The following is a 23,090-nucleotide window of genomic DNA, read 5'->3' on the forward strand; positions in this document are numbered from 1 at the left end:
CCTGGCAAATACAGAAATGGATCCTCACAGTCATCTATTGGATGGAACACAGGGCCCGTAAAGAATGAGCGAGGGAAAGTAACCAAAGAGCTAAAGGGGTCTGCAACCCTATAGGAGCATCAACAATATGAATAACCTGTACCCACCAGAACTGTGTCTCTAGTTGCAAATGTAGCAGAGGATAGCCTAGCAGGCCATCAATGGGAAGAGAGGCCCTTGGTCTTGTAAAGATCATATGCCCCAGTACTGGCCAGGAAGCAAGAGTGGATGGGTTGGGGAGCAGCGTGGGGGGAGGTTATAGGGTATTTTCATGATAACATTTGAAATGTCAATGAAGAAAACATCTAATAAAAAAAGATGATTGTTTAAATCATGAAAAAAAGAAATTCTCTAATTAGTATAAATATTCCAATTGTTTTTTTTATCCAATTTTATAAATTTTTGACAGTCGTATTCATCATTTCTCATCTTGTGAGTCATTCCTCCTTTGGAAAACCTTTATCTTCAAAAGTATTTACATTACAATTCATAACAGTAACAAACTTAGTTATGAAGTAGCATCAAAAATAATTTTATGGTTGGATCAGCACAACATGACAACTGTATTAAAGGGTAGCAGCATTAAGAAGGTTGAGAATCACAAGGTCATTTTTGCTACCTGATACATAAAATGTTTCAATTTCTATGTTAATTTCTATCCTCTTGAAATCAGCTGTTTCTCTAAGAAACATTGATTTTTTTTACTCAAGGTGCCACCAAGTGATCACAATTTTAGTTTACTGATGTTTATCTGATGTTGAGGATTATCCCGTCCTGCGGGATTCAGTTATTCGTGGGTACTAGGGGGACCGCAAACCTGGAAGGAATTGGGAGGAAGGGAAGGAGAGGCAGGAGACCAAGAAGGGTACCTATCAAGGTCTCCTTTATTATGCTGAGGTGCCTTCTTTTTAAAGCATACATCCCAGGAATAGGGGAGTGGTGGAGGGGGAATTTTACAAAGAACAAAGAAGCTGGCATCTGCTGACATGGGGGCCAAAGTCAGGCACCAGGCAGCCGGCACTCTGCATCTTATCTCTGGAACATAGATCCTCCTTGACAGCCTTGGGTGTCAGGCTGGGCTCAGACGTTAACTCATGTCCTTGGATGGCATGGGAATTTAGGAAGAGATAGGGCAGAGGGGACTATAATTCAGCTTTTACAGCCTCAGGTGCCAGGAAGGGAATAGGGAGGAGGGAGTGATAACCAGCTCCTAGCACTAGGCCGTTTGGCCTGTTAGGGAGATTGTGAAGGGCTTGCTTTCTCACGGGATGGTCTCTGACAGAGGATGCTCTCGACACTTACCAATTTGATCAAATTTATTTGGGTAAAAAGTAAGACTTTTATAAACAAGGTTCTAAGACATATTTTTTGGAGTATATCAATTCTGTCTTTTATTTTGCTTTATTATACAAGATCAATTGGTTTAATATAATTTTTAAAAGGATCAAAAATAAAACTTGGTTTGACTTCTCTTGTCTTATTGCTCTAGAAATGTGGGAATGATGTTCTGGGTTGGTACAGGAGCTAGGCCAGGAGTGTGGACTTGGCATGGGCAGGATAGCAGGGAACTCATCAGGTTAGCCCCCTGTTAGAGAAGAAGAGGGCGGGGCATGTGAGGTTTGCACTGGCTGATAGGATTTTGTTTTCTACTCACTCTCCTGGTTTGAGATTTATTTATTTATTTATTTATTTATTTATTTATTTATTTATTTATTTGAGCGGACTGAGACCATTGATATTCAGACTGATTATTGAAAAGTGTATATTGTTCCCCTTCATTTTGCTGTCTTTGGGGAGACTGCCCAGTCTGGAATGGGTTGGAGCAGGAGACAGAGTTGAAAGTAGTGCAGAAGTCTGATGATCTCTGGCTATTAAACTTTCTATCTATGCTGAACGTGGAAGCTGGTGGTTTCTAAAAAGAAGAAGAAGAAGAAGAAGAAGAAGAAGAAGAAGAAGAAGAAGAAGAAGAAGAAGAAGAAGAAGAAGAAGAAGAAGAAGAAGAAGAAGAAGAAAAAGAAGAAGAAGAAGAAGAAAAGAAGAAGAAGAAGAAGAAGAAGAAGAAAAGAAGAAGAAGAAGAAGAAGAAGAAGAAGAAGAAGAAGAAGAAGAAGAAGAAGAAGAAGAAGATGAAGAAGAAGAAGATGAAGAAGAAGAAGAAGAAGAAGAAGAAGAAGAAGAAGAAGAAGAAGAAGAAGAAAAATCTAAAAACTTTTTTTTTTGCTTATTTTGAGATTAAAAACCACTGGTTTGGGGGAATAACACTAGTAGCCTAACAGCAGGGAATTAAGTAAAGAGGTTCTTTTGTTTTGTCTTTTTTTCTCTGCAGGAATTCTTCAGCCTGGTCTCTAAGGTGGGAGGTGATATTATTATTATTATTATTATTAATTATTATTATTATTTCTTCTTCTTCCTCTTCCTCCTCCTCCTCCTCCTCCTCCTCCTCCTCCTCCTCCTCCTCCTCCTCCTCCTCCTCCTCCTTCTTCTTCTTCTTCTTCTTCTTCTTCTTCTTCTTCTTCGACAGCTAGAGAAAGATGCTTGTAGGAAGAAAAGATTCTAATGTTTATTTCCAAGAGAAAATAAAAAATAAAAAATAGGAGAAGACCTATTAAACTAAATCTCTCTGTTTTGGAGTTCTAAGATGTTCTTCTTACTTCTGAGCTAAATCCCCAACACCCACCCACCCCAAAATATATTTTCTCAGAATACATGATCACATGGTATCTAATTCAAAAATTCACCACAAGTTTAAACAAAATTCAAATCATGAATCTAATAAAAAGTTTACAACAGAAATGTTTACATATGTTTTCATTATGAGTCAATTCCCAGTTTCTTGCGGTTAGGTGCAGGAAGACAGGGCATCAAATGAGGGAGAGGGAGGCCATATCACAGTCACAATTCTGATCCATAGTTGTTCCTGTCTGAAAGAATTACATGGATGGAAATGAAGAGGAGCCTAAGGAAAAGAAGTTCCAGCTACAGGTCCAAAGTGGGATCCAGATCAAAGGGAGGTCCCAAGGCCTGACACTATTACTGAGGCTATGGAGCACTCACAAAAAGGAACCTAGCATGACTGCACTCCAGAAGTCCCAACAAACAGCTGAAAGAGTCAGATGCAATTGTTTGCACCCAACCAATGGGCAGAAGCAGATGACCCCTGTTGTTGATTTAGGGAAGGCTGAAAGAAGCTGAGGGAAGGATGGCCTTGTATAGGGAAAAACAGTCTCAATTAATCTGGACCCCCAAGATCTCCCCAACATTGGACCACCAACCAGGCAGCATACACCAACTGATATGAAGCCTCCAACACACATACAGTAGAGGACTGATGGGTCTGTGTTCATTCAGAGATGAAGATTTGTTTAGATAAACCCAGTCAACATTTTATCTTCTGTCCTTGTATTTACAATAAATTGTTAGTTTCCCTTTATGACCTTAGGTTAATTGTTTTACAGCTCTAATGAATGTATTCTAAGTTACAAATTCCTGCTTTCTATTGCAGAAGCAACTCATAACATGTGAAGACTGGTAGAGTTCTTACTGCAGTTTTCATATCAGAGAGGACATTATAGTAATCCAATTATGCAGGGTTTAATAAATATTAGTATAATTTTAGGAATTCTTATAGAATTGTCACTAGAAATTAAGAAATCATACATTTGTGTATATAGCATCACTACAAGTCACTACATCTTCCTTGAGCTGACTTAAAGGTTGGGATAATACCTAGTGATTGTCATTCATATATATATATATATATGTATATATATATATATATATATACACATATATATGTATATATATACATATATATGTATAGGCATATATATATATATATATATGAATATGGAAAGGCATATTAGTAGCCAGAGTCCTTCCTAAAATGTCATCTCTTCAGACTTGCCTGGAAGGATTCATCCATTGTGCTTCACAGTCCATGATGAAACTATCTCAGGAAAGATCACCTGCTAGCTTTTATCCTCTCCTAGATAACTCTTGACAACTTTGTAGTGTTTGGACCCTAGTCTTCTTTGATTGATAAATGTTTTAGCATCACATGTGTTTTCTTCCAGTAGAGTCTTGATATGTTTATCTTTCTCATAGAATGAAATATTCTTTCCAGTGTCCTCTGTATCCCTGCTTAGTGATAATATATTTTTTTATCCTGCCTTTTTCTGCTTCTATCTTCAATTATGACAGTTTTTTTTTGGGGGGGGGGGGTTGGCAATTGTGACCCTTCAAAGGATGAAAGACATCAGTCTACTCCATTACTGCTTTCCTGGTTAGATTGAAAATTTGACAATGTTTTTAATTGGCCAAACTTTTTGTGTGACTTGGTTCTTCTCTTTTTCAGCTTTGAAAATACTTCATTTTAATTCTGTATGTTTGGTTATCTAGCTAGAATATGATGTGTGTGTTTCTTCTTTCGTCCTGTCTATTTGGTGTTCTGTGTATCTCTTATATTTGTGAAACTTTTGTTTCCCTAGATTTGGGAACTTTTCATTTGTGATTTTCTTTCCCTTTCTGTATGTTTACTGTTTGGAGCTTTGGCTTTCATATTCCATCTCAAAGTTCTGACAAGTTTCCTTCAGACATCTTAACAATTTGCCATTGACTTTAGCAGAGTGATTAATTCTTTACCCACATGATCCATCCTATTAATGAAGTATTGTTTTTCTCTGAAGTTTATATTTCACTTGCTATATCTTTTTTTATTAATTTTATCAATCTGTTTCAGATGTTTTTCAGCATTTCTGTCTCTTCATTAAATTATATTTTCATATCATTAATTTACTTTTTATTTCAATCACATTTGTATAGTCTTGGAAAAATTATAGAATTTTCTTTCAGTTTTTTTTTAACTATACAATCATTCTTTTGAATTCTGCATCTGTAATTTTGTCAAAGTCTTTTTGAACTATAGTCACTTCTATAGAACTGGAAATTTTAAATGAAACAAGTTGTCCTGGGTTTTCCTGTCTCTTATGTTTTTGCACTGGGATCTACCTGTCAGAAATTAGATCATTTGTTAAGATTTTGTAGTTGCTGGTGCTTTTTTTTTTTTTTTAATTCTGCTTCTCTTTCTTCTGTAGCAGATGTGTTTACAGTGTTCACTAGAGACAAGGTTATAGAGCAGTTGTAGTGATGTTTTCATTAATTACACTTGTGTTCTAGGCATAAGGCTACATCTTCAGTCTGTTGTGTGGGTTCAGTACTGTATTCAGCAACAGTTATTATCCAATAGTTAACTCACTCTGATAACAAGTACAAATAATTACAAAACAAACACTTCTTTTATACCAATGAGGTCCAGGAGTAAAGAAACTCCAATCATATTGCTGTTCTATGAATACTAATACAATGTTAGCAAAATTGCAAATAAAAAGAATAGGAAAACAGTAAAAGTGAAAATAATGGGCAATAATGCATTGGTATGAGACCAAAGAAGAGGGACATACCTAGGACTGATAATAATGATAACAAAGAGAAAGGGAAAGAAATGGAGTAGTTGAATAGTAGGGTTTGTCAAAAGAAAAGAAAAGAAAAGAAAAGAAAAGAAAAGAAAAGAAAAGAAAAGAAAAGAAAAGGAAAGGAAAGGAAAGGAAAGGAAAGGAAAGGAAAGGAAAGGAAAGGAAAGAAAAGAAAAGAAAAGAAAAGAAAAGAAAAGAAAAGAAAAGAAAAGAAAAGAAAAGAAAAGAAAAGAAAAGAAAAGGAAAGAAAAGAAAAGAGGAGTTAAAGATATTTACCCACCAATCATAAACTAAATGAGCCTATGGGTTTTGAGAGATGTAACAGTAAGAAAATTAGGTTGGGGGAAAGGTGAAATAATGGGAGAAAAGATAGAAAAAGAAAAGAAAGAGAAGTCCAAATTATGACCAGTAGATGACGATGTTAACCTGCTGATGAAATAGCTGTTTGGAGAGGGAGGGGATAGGAGATTAGACAGTCCTTGGCAGGTACTAGCTGTAATGGGAAGAAGAGGTGTGTAAGAAAATGAGATCACTGCTTTTGTCTCTATTGCAGGTCACTGTTTTTCCTCTCTAGTACCCACCTGGATTGTATACAATGTTGATTTTTCACAAGACCTTTCTACTTTTTATTCTTATTACTGACTTAGTTGTAACCTTCTTAACTTTGTTCCTATGTACTGTAATGGTCAACTTATTGGTTTCTATTTCTAATCAATACTATACATTATTGCAAGACCTATTGCCATTCTTTGTGAAACATTCCCTTATTGTTTAGAGTTAGTGCTAATTGCTTAACTGCACATTTAAACTTTTCCATTATGTGGCTCTAACCTATTTATCTACCTTCCCTCTCTTTCTGCACCCTCATTTGCCTCAAGCCCTGAGTCACATTCATTTACATACTTCTCTTTCCTCATGTGTGTCTGACATTGTTTTCCTACTGATCTTGACTACAGATTTCCCTTTTGTTGAAAACTTTATAGGAGACTGTTAACACAAAAAATACAGCTTTCATATCAAAGAGCATAAGAGACGGTTTAAACTTCAGCCATTTTGAGTGGCCATGGCAGAGGAATATATATTTAGGTTAACTCAAAATCTATATTTACAATGTAGACACAATTACTTGAAGGTTTATTGTTTTATAGAACAAAGAATGTTTTAAATCTAGGCAAGTTGGAAATACATCAGTGATTATATCAGAGAGGCATTTACAGCAAGATGGGAAAGACATTTTAATACATGCTGTTTTAGGCTAGGGTTCTAAATGATCAGAGCTGGTAGAATAAATATATGCATGATTGAAGAAGCTTACAAACTGTGGTGCAGGCTCTATCTCAGTTGTAAGTCCAAGAATCCAGTAGCTTCTCAGTATATAAGACTGGATGTCTCAGCATTTCTGATCCGATGATAGAGTCCTGGGAAATTCCTAGAGACTTGCCTCTTAGTACGACCCTCTCAAACACACCTAGTACAAACATAATTAAGACCAATGAAACCCCAGAAAATCTACAAAACTACTGCGGACTGTTACTATAAAGCGGGATTGGTGTTGGTCCTGGCAAAGCATCTTCCAAATATGACCAGTGACACAAGCCATCATACCAATCACAGAGCCCATAGAGCCTTGGATTCTCAAGTCCCCACACATTCTCTAGCAAACAATATAAGAGAGTAACAGATATCTCTAGTCTCAGCTTCCTACATTTTTCCTTATAAATCCTTCAAAATTCCTGTTCTAATTTAATCTACCATGAAGCATAACTACAGCTTTCGTGCAGACATAAATGCAAGCAATACTACCTTATGGAGTCACCTGTATAGCTAATAGATCATTGGGTACATCATGGCACCAATTAACTGAGATGATATTCATTATCATGACCAAAATTGCAGTACATGTATTTAATACTGGTGTAACAGACAGTTTTTGAAACATAAATATGAACTATTTGTGACTCAGAGAGCATAAGTGATTTGTATAACAGGATCCACATTCTAAGTAGTTGGCTATGTTTCTGACCAGGTTTCCTGACGCTTGATCTGGAGTTTAAATCTTCAGTACTTTGCAATTCTTAGACTTTTGGATAAACTTGAGAAAGATACTTTCTCCAAGGGGGCAGGTGCTCTGTCTATGTGACAAAGTCAGAGAGGCTAACATGCTATATATTGTTTTTCTTTCCTTTGAACACTTGTGTCCTTGACACTGAGGCTCAGGTATACAAAGAAGCAGGAGAGATTGCTGAGGACTTGAGCCCATATATTTCTTTTGAATGTGTTCCTGAATTGTAAGAGGAAAAGGAATAGGCAAGATCCCTTAAAGATGGAGGAATGGGATTAATCACAGCCTCACATCCAAAGCCTAGAACCAATGAATATAAGCTTCACATGTGCAAAGCAGAACCAGGCCACATGCCAACTCACTGCCTCACTTGGGCAAGTTACTCCTTCAGCAGGCTTCAGTATTGCCACTTACAACATGAAAGAATCAGCAACGGATTCCCTGACCTTTGCATTTTCCCAATAAATGCACTCCCATCAAGTCTAGAGGGCACAAGGCAGAGAATAGCTAAATTATCTTCTTTCCAAACTATAATTATGTACATCAGACAATATGTATACACACCCTGTATTTAAGCATTATCAAACTCAAGCAGCTGGAGAGATGGCGTTGTGGTTAAGAGTAAAATCTGCTATTACATGGGAATTCAAGATACCAACTATGGTTGCTACCATCCACATCACTTGTAACTCCAGTGATTGGGGATAGCAGATGCCTCTGGCCTGTAGTGCACATGCACTCACATGCATACATCCATAAACACATACACAAAATTTAAAAGGTAGAAATATTCTGTAAAAGAAATTACCAAACTAAAGTCCATTTAATTCAAGAGAATTTATTCACTGACTATTTGGTGTATATTAACCAATTTATGAGCTGACATAACATTTTTTAACAAACATGCCACAACTGTTTTAATAGAATTTGACTTTTCTTTAAACTGTATTTTTCACAGTCAAAATGAACAAACAAAAATGTTGAAAACACTTAAGAAACTTACAAACTTGAAAAATTAGACACTTCAGTCAGGCAGTGAAATTCATATTATGAAAGCAATATATTCTAAATTTCAAAGATGTGACAAGTTCTGTAGAATATCTCTCATCAGAAAATTGAAGCTTTCAAACTGCATGATCTTCTTCCAGGTAGGCCTAGAGCATCATTCACTGGTTTGAGGTTGAATCCATTTCAAGGCATGTCTTGGTGGCACAGTAATAATGGGATGATAAAATGTGCAGTCCTGTCTTGTACACTGAGTATTAAAACTACAGTGTCTTGGTTGGTAGAATGTGGGGCATTGGGCTATGCACAGACAGGCTAGTCTCCAGTCCAGCTGAGGTCTGAACCCTGGAATGGTGATAATACATCTACATGACAGGGTAGGTGTTCCCTCATGCTCTTGGAACTCTGGCTCCTGCCTAAGTTACTGCCCCCCCCCCAAGCCCTCACAAGAGAAGCATGGCTAGAAATCACATAGACAACCATAGACAACCGTCCCAAGCTTCTGACCTTCAGGCTAAACTCCTCCCCAGTTACCTAGCAACAGTAAATACCACAAGAGGGGCTGTTTGGCCTCTCCTTACTCTCTCACTTCTTTGTTCTCTTACCTCTCATTCTCTCACTCCTCTCTCCTCTCTGTCTTCTCCTCTCCTCTCTTCTTTCCTCTTTCCTTCTTACTCTTACTCTTTTTCTCTCTAGCTTTTCCTCTCTCTCTCTCTCTCTCTGCCTCTCTTTCTACCTTCTCTCCTGCCTTTCTATAATAAAGCTCTAAAACCATAGACAGTCTCTGCTCATCAAGATCTGCTGCTCTCATTCTTGACAGTGTGGGAACCTCTCTTCCCTCTTCCCTCTCTCCCATAACCCCAGGGCTTTAGAGAGTAGCCTCGGGGCTTCCAGGGACACTCTCTTTTCTTACAAGCAGAGAAGTAATGGCATAGCTGGCCAGTAGAAGATGGTGCTGGTGATGACACTGGTTTTAGAGTCAGTACTGGGGCTCTTCTACTCATGTGAGTGAAGGGACAATTGGCCTTAGTACACTTTGTGTCATATTTAAAATTTGTATGCACAAACAAACAATTCTCAGCAAATTTACAGTTGGGAAAGGCTTTCCAAGGTGAAACCTTGATGATGATTGTATACACACTAATCCCCAGGCCAGTACTTGCAGTGCTCCAAAAGTTTTTCTGGTTTCTGTGCCACAATCAGGTCAGTTATCTCAGCTTGACTCATCTTCATTGTTTCTACCATTATTGGGTCAATTTGCAATTGGGATAAAAATTGTTGAGCTCCTTGATTTTTTCTGTATTATCATTATCTCCTTTTGCTTCCTTTTCTTTAACAAGAGGACTTATTCTGGGAGCCCTGTTTTGCCGCTGAACCATTTCTGCTAGCAATTCTTCTTGAGAAGTTCAAGTTCTGGGAGCAACTGGGAGTGTCTGTTTCTGTGGAACTGCAGAAGAGTTGGTTGTTTTTGTTACAGACTCTTGAGCTTCAGAGATAGCCTTCAAAATTAGATTATTGTTAGCTTGTTTAGAAGGAGTAAGAGAAGGTCTCCTCTCAGGCTTTGCTGGTACCGACACACTTCCTATCCGGGTCACATAATCCTCAGCTTCTTCCTACTCTTCTCCATTATGGCTAAATCTTTTTACTTTAACACCTGAACTTACCACAGGCGATTTTCTCTTCTGAAAGTTTTTGTCCTCAATACTCATTTTATTGTTAAGAAACAAGTTGTTTCTGAAGAAGGATCTATAAGTGCCTTCTACGCTGCTAAGCACTTGTGGCTCACACAACTGTCGTGCTTCATATACCTGGCTGCTGTGTACATCCAGCTGCTTGGCAGCATGAGCACTGCTTTGCTGCGGGTGAAGTTGCAGCCTCTTTAAGTGAGTACCAGTGTCTACATTTCTACTTGCAGGTGGCTGATAACTTTCAATAGAAGGGCAAGAAGAACCATATGTAAGAGTCACAGTAGGTTTTTCTGAGATAAGGGATTCTCCTGCACAAAATTGGGGTCTTCATCAATGTGATCATCTGGTTCTGGCTTGATATCAATCATCTTCAGAGGGTGCTGCCTCCCTCAGAGATTTCACTGATGACATTAGCCAGGTGGAAGCTCTTTCATCATATGAATGTCTGACATTAGTGAATTTCTGCTCCTGTGAACTTGTAGAAACTCTAGAATCCCTTTTTTCAGGTCTAGAGCTAGAAACGGCAAAGGGAGGGATGGCAGCTTCCTGCCTTCTTTCATCTCCCCAACTAAACTGCTTTTGTTTGAAGGCACATTACTGTCAAAGATGCTGGTATCAGGAGACTTTAGATTAGAGGGCTCAGTTGTAACAGAGCGAAGTTTATCTAATACACCGTGGAGCCCATGTAAAGTTCCTAATTTTTTTAAATTTCCCCTTAATGGCACTCTGGATATTGCGGCTGTTGTCGGTGTCGATTTCCGTGGCTTGGTGGAGGGGTGGAGGGCGGTCGGGTCAGCACTGTCCTTCCCTTACCTGGAGCCTGGAGGCTGCCACCCTGCAGACTGCCCCCCTATGCGCCTGCTCCGCCTCTGCTGTGCGCGTCCCCTCCCCTGCTGGTGCCCCCCCTGCCCCTCCTCCCGTGCAAGTCCTGATATAACATTTGATGTTGCTGTAAAGGTAGCCTTGTGGCTCTGGAGGGATTTGCATTTATAATTCATAAATGTGATCCCTCAACTGAGATTAACTATAATTCTGCTAGTTTTGTTGATAAAATCTGGACATAATTTAAACATGACTTCATATCAGTTGTCATTTATTATATGAATAGTGTTCTAAAGAGTTCCATTTGGTATATATGTGACTAATCTTTCTTTCTCTCTCTCTCTCTCTCTCTCTCTCTCTCTCTCTCTCTCTCTCTCTCTCTCTAATTGGATTTTGAATCATCGAATATACAAGCTGTAATCTAGATTAGGTAAATTGATTGATATGGAAAGACTCACTCTAAATTGAGCAGCTTATTCTTGTGCTAGGATATAGGGCTTGTTAAAAAGAAAAATCTATCTGATCACTAGCACTTTTTCATCTCTGCTTCCTGACTAGAAAGAAAGTGACCAAATGCCTCATGCTTCTTGACATAATAGATGGTTCACTGGAACTGTGAGCAAAACCAAATCCTTCCTTAAATTCCTTATTCAAGTATTTTGTCATAACAATAAGAATGGTAAGGAAGGAAGCATCTAATTGAACAAAGAACAAATTCTAAAGAGTGTAAGCTTTGTTCTCTGTTTAGGAATCAGACAAATCTCAAAGTACATGTGGTGGTTTGAATAAGAATGTCCCCTATAGGCTCATATATTTTAATGCTTAGTCATCAGGGAATGACGTAACTTGAGATGAATTAGGAGGTGTGGTTTTGTTGTAGAAAGTATGTCTCAATGGGTGGGGTTTGAGCTTTCAAAAGCACAAGCTATATCAAGTGGTAGTCTCTCTTCATTTTACCTGGGATCCTAATGTAGAACTCTCAGCTATTTTTCCAGTACTGTGCTACCTGTATGCTCCCTACCATGATGATAATGGACTAAAACTCCAAAACTGCAAGCAAGCCTCATACAATGCATTCTTTTATAGGAGTTGCCAACTTTATGGTGTTTCTTCACAGCAATACAACACTAAATAAGATAATACTGATTTGCAGAGGCTAACAGGTATCTGCAGAATGCTCACTTGACTAGGGATTTGATGACTCTGAGCAGTGCCAGAAAACAGCAAAGATACAGCATTCTTTAGCAATAAATAAAATAAAATAAATAAAGAAAAAAACTCTGGCAGTATATCTATCATTCAACTCAAGGGCAGTTGTCGCTCAACAAAAGCACTTCTGTTAAGAGTACAGGAAATTTATCCTCAAGCTGGAAGACCTACAGTAGAGAGGAGAAGAAAGTTGGATAGCTCTTTGTGTGTTCCCAGAACATCAACAGGGAGAGAGATCACCAGGCCTGGAGGGAACTGACAATATGATTCTGCTCACTACAAAAGGGGCATCCGGGTCTACATGGCACCCTGTCTGTGATGATGCTTCCCCAAACATGTTCATTCATGAAATAAGCCATGTCCCTTGAGATCTGAAAGATGAAAACAGGTGTGGCCTTGCATACTGCTGAACTTATGATTTCTGCCACTTTCTGGAACCTGATACACTGAGCTGTGAGGACAGGCTAAGACCTGGATCATATCAGACTTTCATTTTGTGCCAACAAAGTCAGAAAGTGTCGCTTCTGAAATGACAGAAACAAAATTTTTAACCTCTACCTAAACACCCCCCTTTTCCTAATCTTGTTAACAAAGAACAAACCATCAAATAGGAGTTATCAATAATATCAGGTTTTTTGAGTTATTAGAATAGCACATATTTAATAAACTCCTGAATTGATATCCATTTATCAATACCTACAGTCAGGTTTGTCTTCAGTAACCAAACTATTAAACCTGACCTGAGTTCTATTACTGCCAAAGGCACCTGTTCAGAGTTATAGCATAGTGTTAGAGCTTACATAAAGCAATGGAAACAGCTGTAAAATTATTTTTCCTGCCTGCAGATGGCCATATTTTCTACCAGTGCCATAAATAGAGTTGACCTGATCAATTTAAATCAACAACTCTTGGGTGAACATTTAACCTTTAAAGAATCCAACTGCTTCTTCCCAATATGTGCCACATGGATCATACTGAGAAAGGGCAAGGTGTGTGGAATTGTAAAACTTATATATTTTGATAGGGAATAAAAAAATAAACCCTGTTTCACTTTTAAATCAGTATACGCATTCCCAGGAGTATCTGTAAGATATCTTTATTTTAATTCTGTTGATTTCCTGGCATTGTTGGGCAATGCTTAGGAGAAAGGACCATAACTGAGTTTCCCAAACTGGTCAAAAGCTTACCAAATTTATCAAGTTAGGAACAGCAATTGTTACCCCAATGTCACTTCCTCCTCTTCCTCCTCTTCCTTCTTGTCCTATATCAGAGTCAAAATACATGTGCCATTTGTTAATAGCTTTTTAATTTTTAATTTTCATTTTAAGTTTTTAAAGTTATTTTTATGAAACCCATTTTATACGATTGTCTTTTCGTTTTTCTTCTTGGTTGAGGGAGGTGGCTAGAACATTAGCATATAATTGAGTGAGGCCACATCTGTGCAGGCAATGAAATAATTTCCAAAATCCCCTGTAGCTCTTGATAGGTTCTGACCCTCTGTCAGAGAATACATACTAGATTATTTTATTCTGGCTCTAGGTTAATTGTTACAGAATAATTTTTTTCTAGTTTCATCTATTTTTCTTTAAATTCATGATGTAGTCTTTAAAAACAGCTGATGAATATTACATTGTGTAAATTCACCATATTTTCTTTATCCACTCTTCTTTTTAGGGATATCTAGGTTATTTCTATTCTCTGGCTTTTATGAACAAAGATCCAATGATCAAACATTCTTTGACTATATGACCCTGAGTGATATAGCTATACCTTGAGATAGATTAATTTCCACCTGAGTTGTATGGAACTGTCATATTGATTTCTACTATTTATACAAGTTTGCACCTCCACCAGTAATAAAGGAGTGTTTCCTTTGCTCCAACATGTTCTGTTAATCTTAGCCATTCTGAGACATGTACAATAAAATCTCAAAGTAGTATTGATTTGCATTTCCTGGATGACTATTGATGTTGAAGGCTTCTTTATTTCTTAGTCATTTGAGTTTATTCTATTTAAAATTCTCTGTTTAGATATGTACCCCATTCGTTATTTGGATTATTAGTTTTCTTGTTATAGAGCTTCTTGGCTTTTTTTTTAATATTTTGAATATTAATCCTTTATAAGGTATGAAGTTGGTGAAAATCTTTTCACCTTGTATATGTAGGCTGCCACTTTAAATGACAGCCTCTTTTGTCTTACAGAAACTTTTCAGTTTTATGAGGTCTCACTTGTTAATTTTTGATCTAAGTGCCTTTGGTATCAGTGATCTCTTCAGAATGTAGTTGTCTATGCTAATGAATTTAAAACTGTCCTCTTTTTCTCCTACTAGGCTTAGTGTATCTGGTTTTATGCTGAGGTCTTTAACCCACGTGGACTTCAGTTTTGTTGAGGGTGATTCATATGGATCTATTTTTACTCTTCTACATGCAAGAATTCAGGATTATTGTTATCATTTGTTGAAGATGCTATCCTTTGTTCCAGTGTGAATTTCTGGCTTATTAATAAAAACCAGATGTCCACAGCTATATGGATTTATGTCTGAAGTTTGGATATCATTCTATTGATCAAACTGTCTCTTTTTATCCCAATATGATACATTTCTTATTACTATAGCTGGGCAGTATAACTTGAAATCAGGGATGGTGAGACTTCCAGCCATTATTTTATTGTTTTAGTTATCTTGGAGGTTTATTGTTTCTATATGGAGCTGAAAATTGTCCTTTCAAGGTCTGTGAAGAATTATGTTGGAATTTTTCTGGAGACTGAATGGAATCTATATATCACTTTTGGTACCTGGAAATGTTTTCTATGTTAATCTAAGTGATACATGAGCACGGATCTTTCCTGGTTCTGATATCTTCTTTAATGATTACCTGTGTCATATGGTAGTTCAATGTTTGTTTTCACATGAATCTTCAAAGATGCTAATCCACTTCACATTCTTTTTTTATTATTAGATATTTTCTTCATTTACATTTCAAATGCTATCCTGAAAGTCCCCTATACCCTCCCCCTACCCTGATCCCCAACACACCCACTCCTACTTCCTGGCCCCTGCATTCCCCTGTACTGGTGTACTGGCTAGTTTTGTGTCAACTTGACATAGCTGGAATTATCACAGAAAAAGGAGCTTCAGTTGAGGAAATGCCTCCATGAGATCCAACTGTAAGGCATTTTCTCAATTAGTGATCAAGGGGTAAAGGCCCCTTGTAGGTGGGGCCATCCCTGGGCTGGTAGTCTTGGGTTCTTTAAGAGAGCAGGCTGAGCAAGCCAGGGGAAGCAAGCCAGTAAAGAAAATCCCTCCATGGCCTCTGCATCAGCTCCTGCTCCCTGACCTGCTTGAGTTCCAGTCCTAACTTCTTTCAGTGAAATGTAAGCTGAATAAACCCTTTCCTCCCCAACTGCTTCTTGGTCATGATGTGCAGGAATAGAAACCCTGACTAAGACAAATTGGTACCAGCAGAGTGGGGTATTCCTGTGACAACCTGACCATGTTTTGGGGAGGACTGTGGAAGGACTTTGGAACTTTGGGCTAGAAGATCCATTCGGTGTTAAGAGCTCTGTCAGATGTTGTGTATGAGCTTGGAAGATAATGTTGAGAACGGTGCAGAAGATGGAGGCCTGGCTTGTGAAATCACAGAGGGAAAATTAAAGACTCTTTCAGGGCCATTGCTATTTTGGAGTTTGATTTTTCTGTGGTTCTGGTTAGCTGGGGCTGAAGAATCAGCTGTGATTAACAAGATACCAGAACTACTAAAGCAGAAATCTGCATTACTGGAACTCTTGATGCTGGTTAGCTGGAGCTAAGAAATTAGCAGTGATTAAGAAGAGACCAGCATTATTGAGGTGACATCTTCTGGGAAGTATTTTTTGAAAGCACAAAGAGGCTGTGTTCCAGAGATACCCAAGGTTGTACCTCTGCTGCAACTGGGCTTGGAAATGTGTAAGGGTCACCAAGGTGGTACTGGTTTTGAAGGCATGAAGGGGTCATGCAGAACAGCTAAGGCTCGGCACTGTGAGAGGCCATGGAAGGCCATTGGTGAAGGTGCAGCCTCAGTTGCAATTGACAGCCCAGGACTGAAGGGGTCATGCAGGGTTTTGAAGATGCCAGTACCATGAGATGACCACCAAGAGCAGCAACATTGGAGTACAGACATCTGGAGCCTAGAGGACGATGCCTGTGCTACAAAGGGCATGGCTGGAGAAGTGACCCAAGCCCTTGGAGGAGGCCAGAAGATTTTGAGTTGGATCCCAGACATTGGATGGTTGGAGATTGATTTTTGCTTTTGATTGTGACTGTGCCCTGATATTTTCCCTCTTGAAGGAAGAAAATATTTTAGTGGATCCCACAGTTCAGAGACTTTTAATTGTAAAAAGACTTTGGATTTTAAAAGATATTGGAGATTTTAAAGAGATTGACTTTTAATATATTAAGACTGTGGGACTTTTAAACTTGTTTAGATCTTGGGGATGAATAAGAAATTAAGGGTTGAGGTTTAGTAGTGATGTGTTTGGGTGTCAAGTTGACAAGGGGTCAATTGTACTGGGTAGTTTTGTGTCAACTTGACACAGCTGGAGTTGTCACAGAAAAAGGAGCTTCAGTTGAGGAAATGCCTCCATGAAATCCAACTGTAAGGCATTTTTCTCAATTAGTGATCAAGAGGGAAAGGCCACTTGTAGGTGGGACCATCCCTGGGCTGGTAGTCTTGGTTTCTATAAGAGAGCAGGCTGAGCAAGCCAGGGGAAGCAAGCCAGTAAAGAACATCCCTCCATGGCCTCTGCATCAGCTCCTGCTCCCTGACCTGCTTGAGTTCCAGTCCTGACTTCTTTGAGTGAAATGTAAGCTGAATAAACCCTTTCCTCCCTAACTGCTTCTTGGTCATGATGTTTGTGCAGCAATAGAAACCCTGACTAAGACAACTGGGGAATATGATCTTCACAATACCAAGAATCCTCTCCACCCATTGATGGCCAACTAGGCCATCCTTTGCTGCATATGCAACTAGAGACACAGTTCTGGGAAGAACTAATTAGTTCATATTTTTGATCCTCCTATAGGGTTGCAGACCCCTTTAGCTCCTTGGTTACTTCTTCTAGCTCCTTCATTAGGGACCCGGTGTTCCATCCAATAGATGACTGTGAGCATTCACTTCTGTATTTGCCAGGCACTGACATAGCCTCTCAAGAGATAGCTATATCAGGATCCTGTCAGCAAAATCTTTCTGGCATATGCAAACGTGTCTGGCTTTGGTGGTTGTATATAGGATGGATCCCCAGGTGGGGAAGTCTCTGGATGGTCTTTCCTTCCATCTCAGGTCCAAATTTTGTCTCTGTAACTCCCTCCATGGGTATTTTGTTCCCCATTCTAAGAAGGCACAGAGTATCCACACTTTGGTCTTCTTTCTTCTTGAGTTTCATGTGTTTTGCAAACTGTATCTTGGGTAGTTTAAGTTTCTAGGTTAATATTCGATTATCAGTGAGTACATATCATGTGTATTCTTTTGTCATTCGCTTACCTCACTCGGGATGATATCCCCCAGATCCATTCATTTGCATAAGAATTTCATAAATTCATTGTTTTTAATTCCGAGTAGTACTCCATTGTGTAAACGTACCACATTTTCTATATCCATTCCTCTGTTGAGGGACATCTGGGTTCTTTTTAGCTTCTGCCTATTATAAATAAGGCTGCTCTGAACATAGTGGAGTGTGTGTCCTTATTACAAGTTGGAACATCTTCTGGGTATATGTCCAGGAGAGGTATTGCTGGTTCTTCTGGTAATACTATGTCCAATTTTCTGAGGAACCACCAGACTGATTTCCAGAGTGGTTGTACCAGCTTGCAATCCCACCAACATTGGAGGAGTGTTCCTCTTTCTCCACATCCTCGTCAGCATCTGCTGTCTACTGCATTTTTTGATCTTAGCCATTCTGACAGGTGTGAGGTGTAATCTCAGGGTTGTTTTGATTTGCATTTCCCTGATGATTAAGGATTTTGAACATTTTATCAGGTGCTTCTCAGCCATTTGGTATTCTTCAGTTGAGAATTCTTTTTCTTAGCTCTGTACCTCATTTTTAATAGGGTTATTTGATTTTCTGAAGTCCAGTTTCTTGAGTTCTTTATGTATATTGGATAATACGCCCCTATCTGATTTAGGATTAATAAAGATCCTTTCCTAATCTGTTGATGGCCTTTTTGTCTTATTGACAGTGTCTTTTACCTTACAGAAGCTTTGCAGTTTTATGAGGTTCAGTTTGTAGATTCTCGATCTTACAGAACAAGCCATTGCTGTTTTGTTCAGGAATTTTTCTCCTGTGCCCATATCTTCAAGGCTTTTCCCCACTTTCTCCTCTATAAATTTCAGTGTCTCTGGTTTCATGTGGAATTCCTTGATCCAGTTAATCTTGAGCTTTGTACAAGGAGATAAGAATGTATCAATTCGAATTCTTCTACATGATAACTGCCAGATGTGCCAGCGCCTTTTGTTGTAAATGCTGTCTTTTTTCCACTGGATGGTTTTAGCTCCCTTGTCAAAGATCAAGTGACCATAGATGTGTGGGCTCATTTCTGGGTCTTCCATTCTAATCCATTGATCTACCTGTCTGTCTCTGTACCAGTAACATGTAGTTTTTATCACAATTGCTCTGTAGTACAGCTTGAGGTCAGGCATAGTGATTCCACTGGAAGTCCTTTTATTGTTGAGAATAGTTTTTGCTATCCTAGGTATTTTGTTATTTCAGATGAATTTACAAATTGCCCTTTCTAACTCTGTGAAGAATTGAGTTGGAATTTTGATGAGGATTGCATTGCATCTGTAGATTGCTTTTGGCAAAGTTGCCATTTTGACTATGTTAATCCTGCCAATCCATGAGCATGGGATATCTTTCCATCTTTGGAGATCTTCTTTTATTTCTTTCTTCAGAGACTTGAGGTTCTTGTCATACAGATCTTTCACTTTTTTAGTTAGAGCCACACCAAGGTATTTTATATTATCTGTGACTATTTTGAAGGGTGTTGTTTCCCTAATATCTTTCTCAACCTGTTTATACTTTGTGTAAGGAAAGGCCACTGATTTGTTTGAGTTATTTCTATATCCAGCTACTGCACTGAAGCTGTTTATCAGGTTTAGGAGTTCTTTGGTGAATTTTTTTTTCTTTTTGGTTTTCTGAGACAGGGTGTCTCTGTGTAGTCCTGGCTGTCTGGGAACTCACTCTGTATACCAGGCAGGCCTTGAACTCAGAAATCTGCCTGCCTTTGCCTCCCTAGTGCTGGGATTAAAGGGGTTCACCACTAATGCAGGAAGTCCTTTGAGCTGGAATCGAACCAGCGACCCAAGGATTACCATATTGTACTAACTACAGTCCTCTGCTCTACCAACTGAGCTATTGAAATTTTTAGGGTCACTTATATATACTATCATATCATCTTCAAATAGTGATATTTTGACTTCTTCTTTTCCAATTAGCAGTCCCTTGATCTCCTTTTGTTGTCTAATTGCTCTGGATAGGACTTCAAGTATTATATTGAATAGGTAGGGAGAAAGTGGGCAGCCTTGTCTAGTCCCTGATTTTAATGGGATTGCTTCAAGTTTCTCTCCATTTCATTTGATGTCGGCTACTTGTTTGCTGTATATTGCTTTTATTATGTTTAGGTTTGAGCCTTGAATTCCTGATCCTTACAAGACTTTTATCATGAATGAGGTGTGGATTTTGTCAAATGCTTTCTCCACATCTAATGAGATGATCTTGTGGTTTTTGTCTTTGAGTTTGTTTATATATTGGATAATGTTGATGGATTTCTGTATATTAAACCATCCCTGCACCACTGGAATGAAGCCTACTTGATCATGATGGATGATCTTTTTGATGTGTTTTTGGACTCGGTTAGTGAGAATTTTACTGATTATTTTTGCATCAATATTCATAAGGGAAATTGGTCTGAAGTTGTCTTTCTTTGTTGGGTCTTTATGTGGTTAGTTATGAGAGTAATTGTGGCTTCATAGAATGAATTGGGTAGAGTACCTTCTGTTTCTATTTTGTGGAATAGTTTGCAGAGAATTGGAATTAGGTCTTCTTTGAAGGTCTGATAGAACGCTGCAATAAACTCATCTCGTCCAGTTTTTTTTTTTTTTTTTTTTGGTTGGTAGACTATTAATGAGTACTTCTATTTCTTTAGGGTATATCAGACAGCTAGATCATTAATCTGACCCTGATTTAATTTTGTTACCTTGTACCTGTCTAGAAATTTGTCTATTTAATCCAGGTTTTCCGGTTTTGTTTGTTGAGTATAGCCCTTTGTAGTAGGTCCTGATGATGCTTTGGATTTCCTCATGTTCTGTTGTTATGTCTCCCTTTTCATTTCTGATTTTGTTAATTAGGATACTGTCCCTGTGCCCTTTAGTCAGTCTGGCTAAGGGCTTATCTATCTTGTTGATTTTCTCAAAGAACATGCTCCCTGTTTGGTTGATTCTTTGTATAGTTCTTTTGTTTCCAGTTGATTGATTTCAGCCCTGAGCTTGATTTTTTCCTGCCTTCTACTCCTCTTGGCTGTATTTGCTTCCTTTTGTTCTAGAGCTTTTAGGTGAGCTGTCAAATTGCTAGTGTATGTTCTCCCTAGTTTCTTTTTGAAGGCACTGAGACCTATGAGTTTTCCTAGTAGGACTGCTTTCATTGTGTCTCATAAGTTTGGGTGTTTTGTGGCTTCATCGTCATTAAACTCTAAAAAGTCTTTGATTTCTTTCTTTATTTCTTCCTTGACGAAGGTATCATTGAGTAGAGTGTTCTTCAGCTACCATGTCAATGTTGGATTTCTATTATTTATGTTGTTACTGAAGATCAGTCTTTGTCCATGGTGATCTGATAGGATGCATGGGATAATTTCAATATTTTTATATCTGTTGAGGCCTGTTTGTGACCAACTATATGGTCAATTTTGGAAATGGTACCATGTGGTGCTGAGAAGAGGGTATATTCTTTTTTTTTTCCTTTTTTTTTTAGGATATTAATGTTCTGTAGCTATCTGTTAAATTCACTTGTTTCATAACTTCTATTAGTTTTCATGTGTCCCTTTTTAGTTTCTGTTTCCAGGATCTGTCCATTGATAAGAGTGGGGTGTTGAAGTCTTCCAGTATTATAGTGAGAGGTGCAATGTGTGCTTTGAACTTTAGTAAAATTTATTTAATGAATGTGGATGCTCTTGAATTTGGAGCATACATATTGAGAATTCATCTTGGAAGATTTTACCTTTGATGAGTATGAAGTACCCCTCCTTGTCTTTTTTGATAACTTTGGGTTGGAAGTCGATTTTATTCCATATTAGAATGGCTACTCCAGCTTGTTTCTTTGGAACATTTGCTTGGAAAATTGTTTTCCAGCCTTTCACTCTGATGTAGTGTGTTTCTTTTTCCCTGAGGTGGGTTTCCTGTAAGCAGCAAAATGTTGGGTCTTGTTTGTATAGCCAGTCTGTGATTCTATGTCTTTTTATTGAGGAGCTGAGTCCATTGATATTAAAAGGTATTAAGTAAAAGTAATTGTTGCTTCCTGTTATTTTTGTTGTTAGAGTTGGGATTCTGTTCTTGTAGCTGTCTTCTTTTAGGTTTGTTGAAGGATCACTTTCTTGCTTTTTCTAGGGTGTAATTTCCCTCCTTGTGTTGGTGGTTTCCCTTTGTTATCCCTAAAGGGCTGGATTCATGGAAAGATATTGTATGAATTTTGTTTTGTCATGGAATACTTTGGTTTCTCCATCTATGGTAATTGAGAGTTTTGCTGGGTATAGTAGCCTGAGCTGGCACTTGTGTTCTCTTAGGGTCTGTATAGCAGCTGTCCAGGATCTTCTGGCTTTCATAGTCTCTAGTGAGGTCTGCCTTTATATGTTACTTGATCTTTTTCCCTAACTGCTTTTAGTATTCTATCTTTATTTACTGTATTTTTGTTCTGATCATTATGTGTTGCGAAGAATTTCTTTTCTGGTCCAGTCTATTTATAGTTCTGTAGGCTTCTTGTATGGGCATCTCTTTCTTTAGGTCAGGGAAGTTTTCTTCTATACTTTTGTTGAAGATATGTGCTGGTCCTTTAAGTTGAAAAATCTTCATTCTCATCTATTCCTATTATCCATAGGTTTGGTCTTCTCATTGTGTCCTGGATTTCCTGGATGTTTTGAGTTAGGATCCTTTTGCGTTTTTCATTTTCTTTGATTGTCGTGTTCATGTTCTCTATGGAATCTTCTGCACCTGAGATACTTTTTTCTCTCTCTTGTATTTTGTTGCTGATGCTCATATCTATGGTAACTAATTTCTCTCCTATGGTTTGTTTCTCTAGAATTGTCTCCCCTTGGGTTTCCTTTAGTGTTTCTACTTCCATTTTTTTTAGATCTTGGATGGTTTTGTTCAATTCCATCACCTCTTTGGTTTTGTTTTCCTGTAATTCGTTGAGGGATTTTTGTGCTTCCTCTTTAAGGCCTTCTACCTGTTTAGCCATGTTCTCCTGTATTTCTTTAAGTGATTTATTAATGTCCTTCTTAAAATCCTCTACCAGCATCATGAATATGATTTTAAATCTGAATCTTGCTTTTTGAGTGTGTTGGGCTATCCAGGACTCATTTTGTTGGGAGTGCTGGGTTCTGATGATGCTGAGTGGTCTTGGTTTGTGTTAGTAAGATTCTTATGTTTGTTTTTTGCCGTCTGGTAATTTCTGGTGTTAGTTTTTATAGCTGTGCCTGGGTGGAGCTTTTTCGTCCTGTGATTCTATTAGTCTCTGTCAGCACTCCTGGAAGTCCAAGTCTTTCTTGAGTCTCAGT

General features: G+C 38.2%; 1 pseudogene; it reads right to left on the reverse strand.

Moving 5' to 3' along the window:
• Window positions 1-8,733: 8,733 nt before the first annotated feature.
• LOC110289083 (zinc finger CCCH domain-containing protein 14-like) lies at window positions 8,734-10,675 on the reverse strand (annotated as a pseudogene).
• Window positions 10,676-23,090: the final 12,415 nt, after the last annotated feature.

This window comes from Mus caroli, unplaced genomic scaffold, assembly GCF_978045245.1.
Source record: "Mus caroli unplaced genomic scaffold, Mus_caroli_1 scaffold_3, whole genome shotgun sequence".
Classification (NCBI taxonomy): Eukaryota; Metazoa; Chordata; class Mammalia; order Rodentia; family Muridae; genus Mus; species Mus caroli.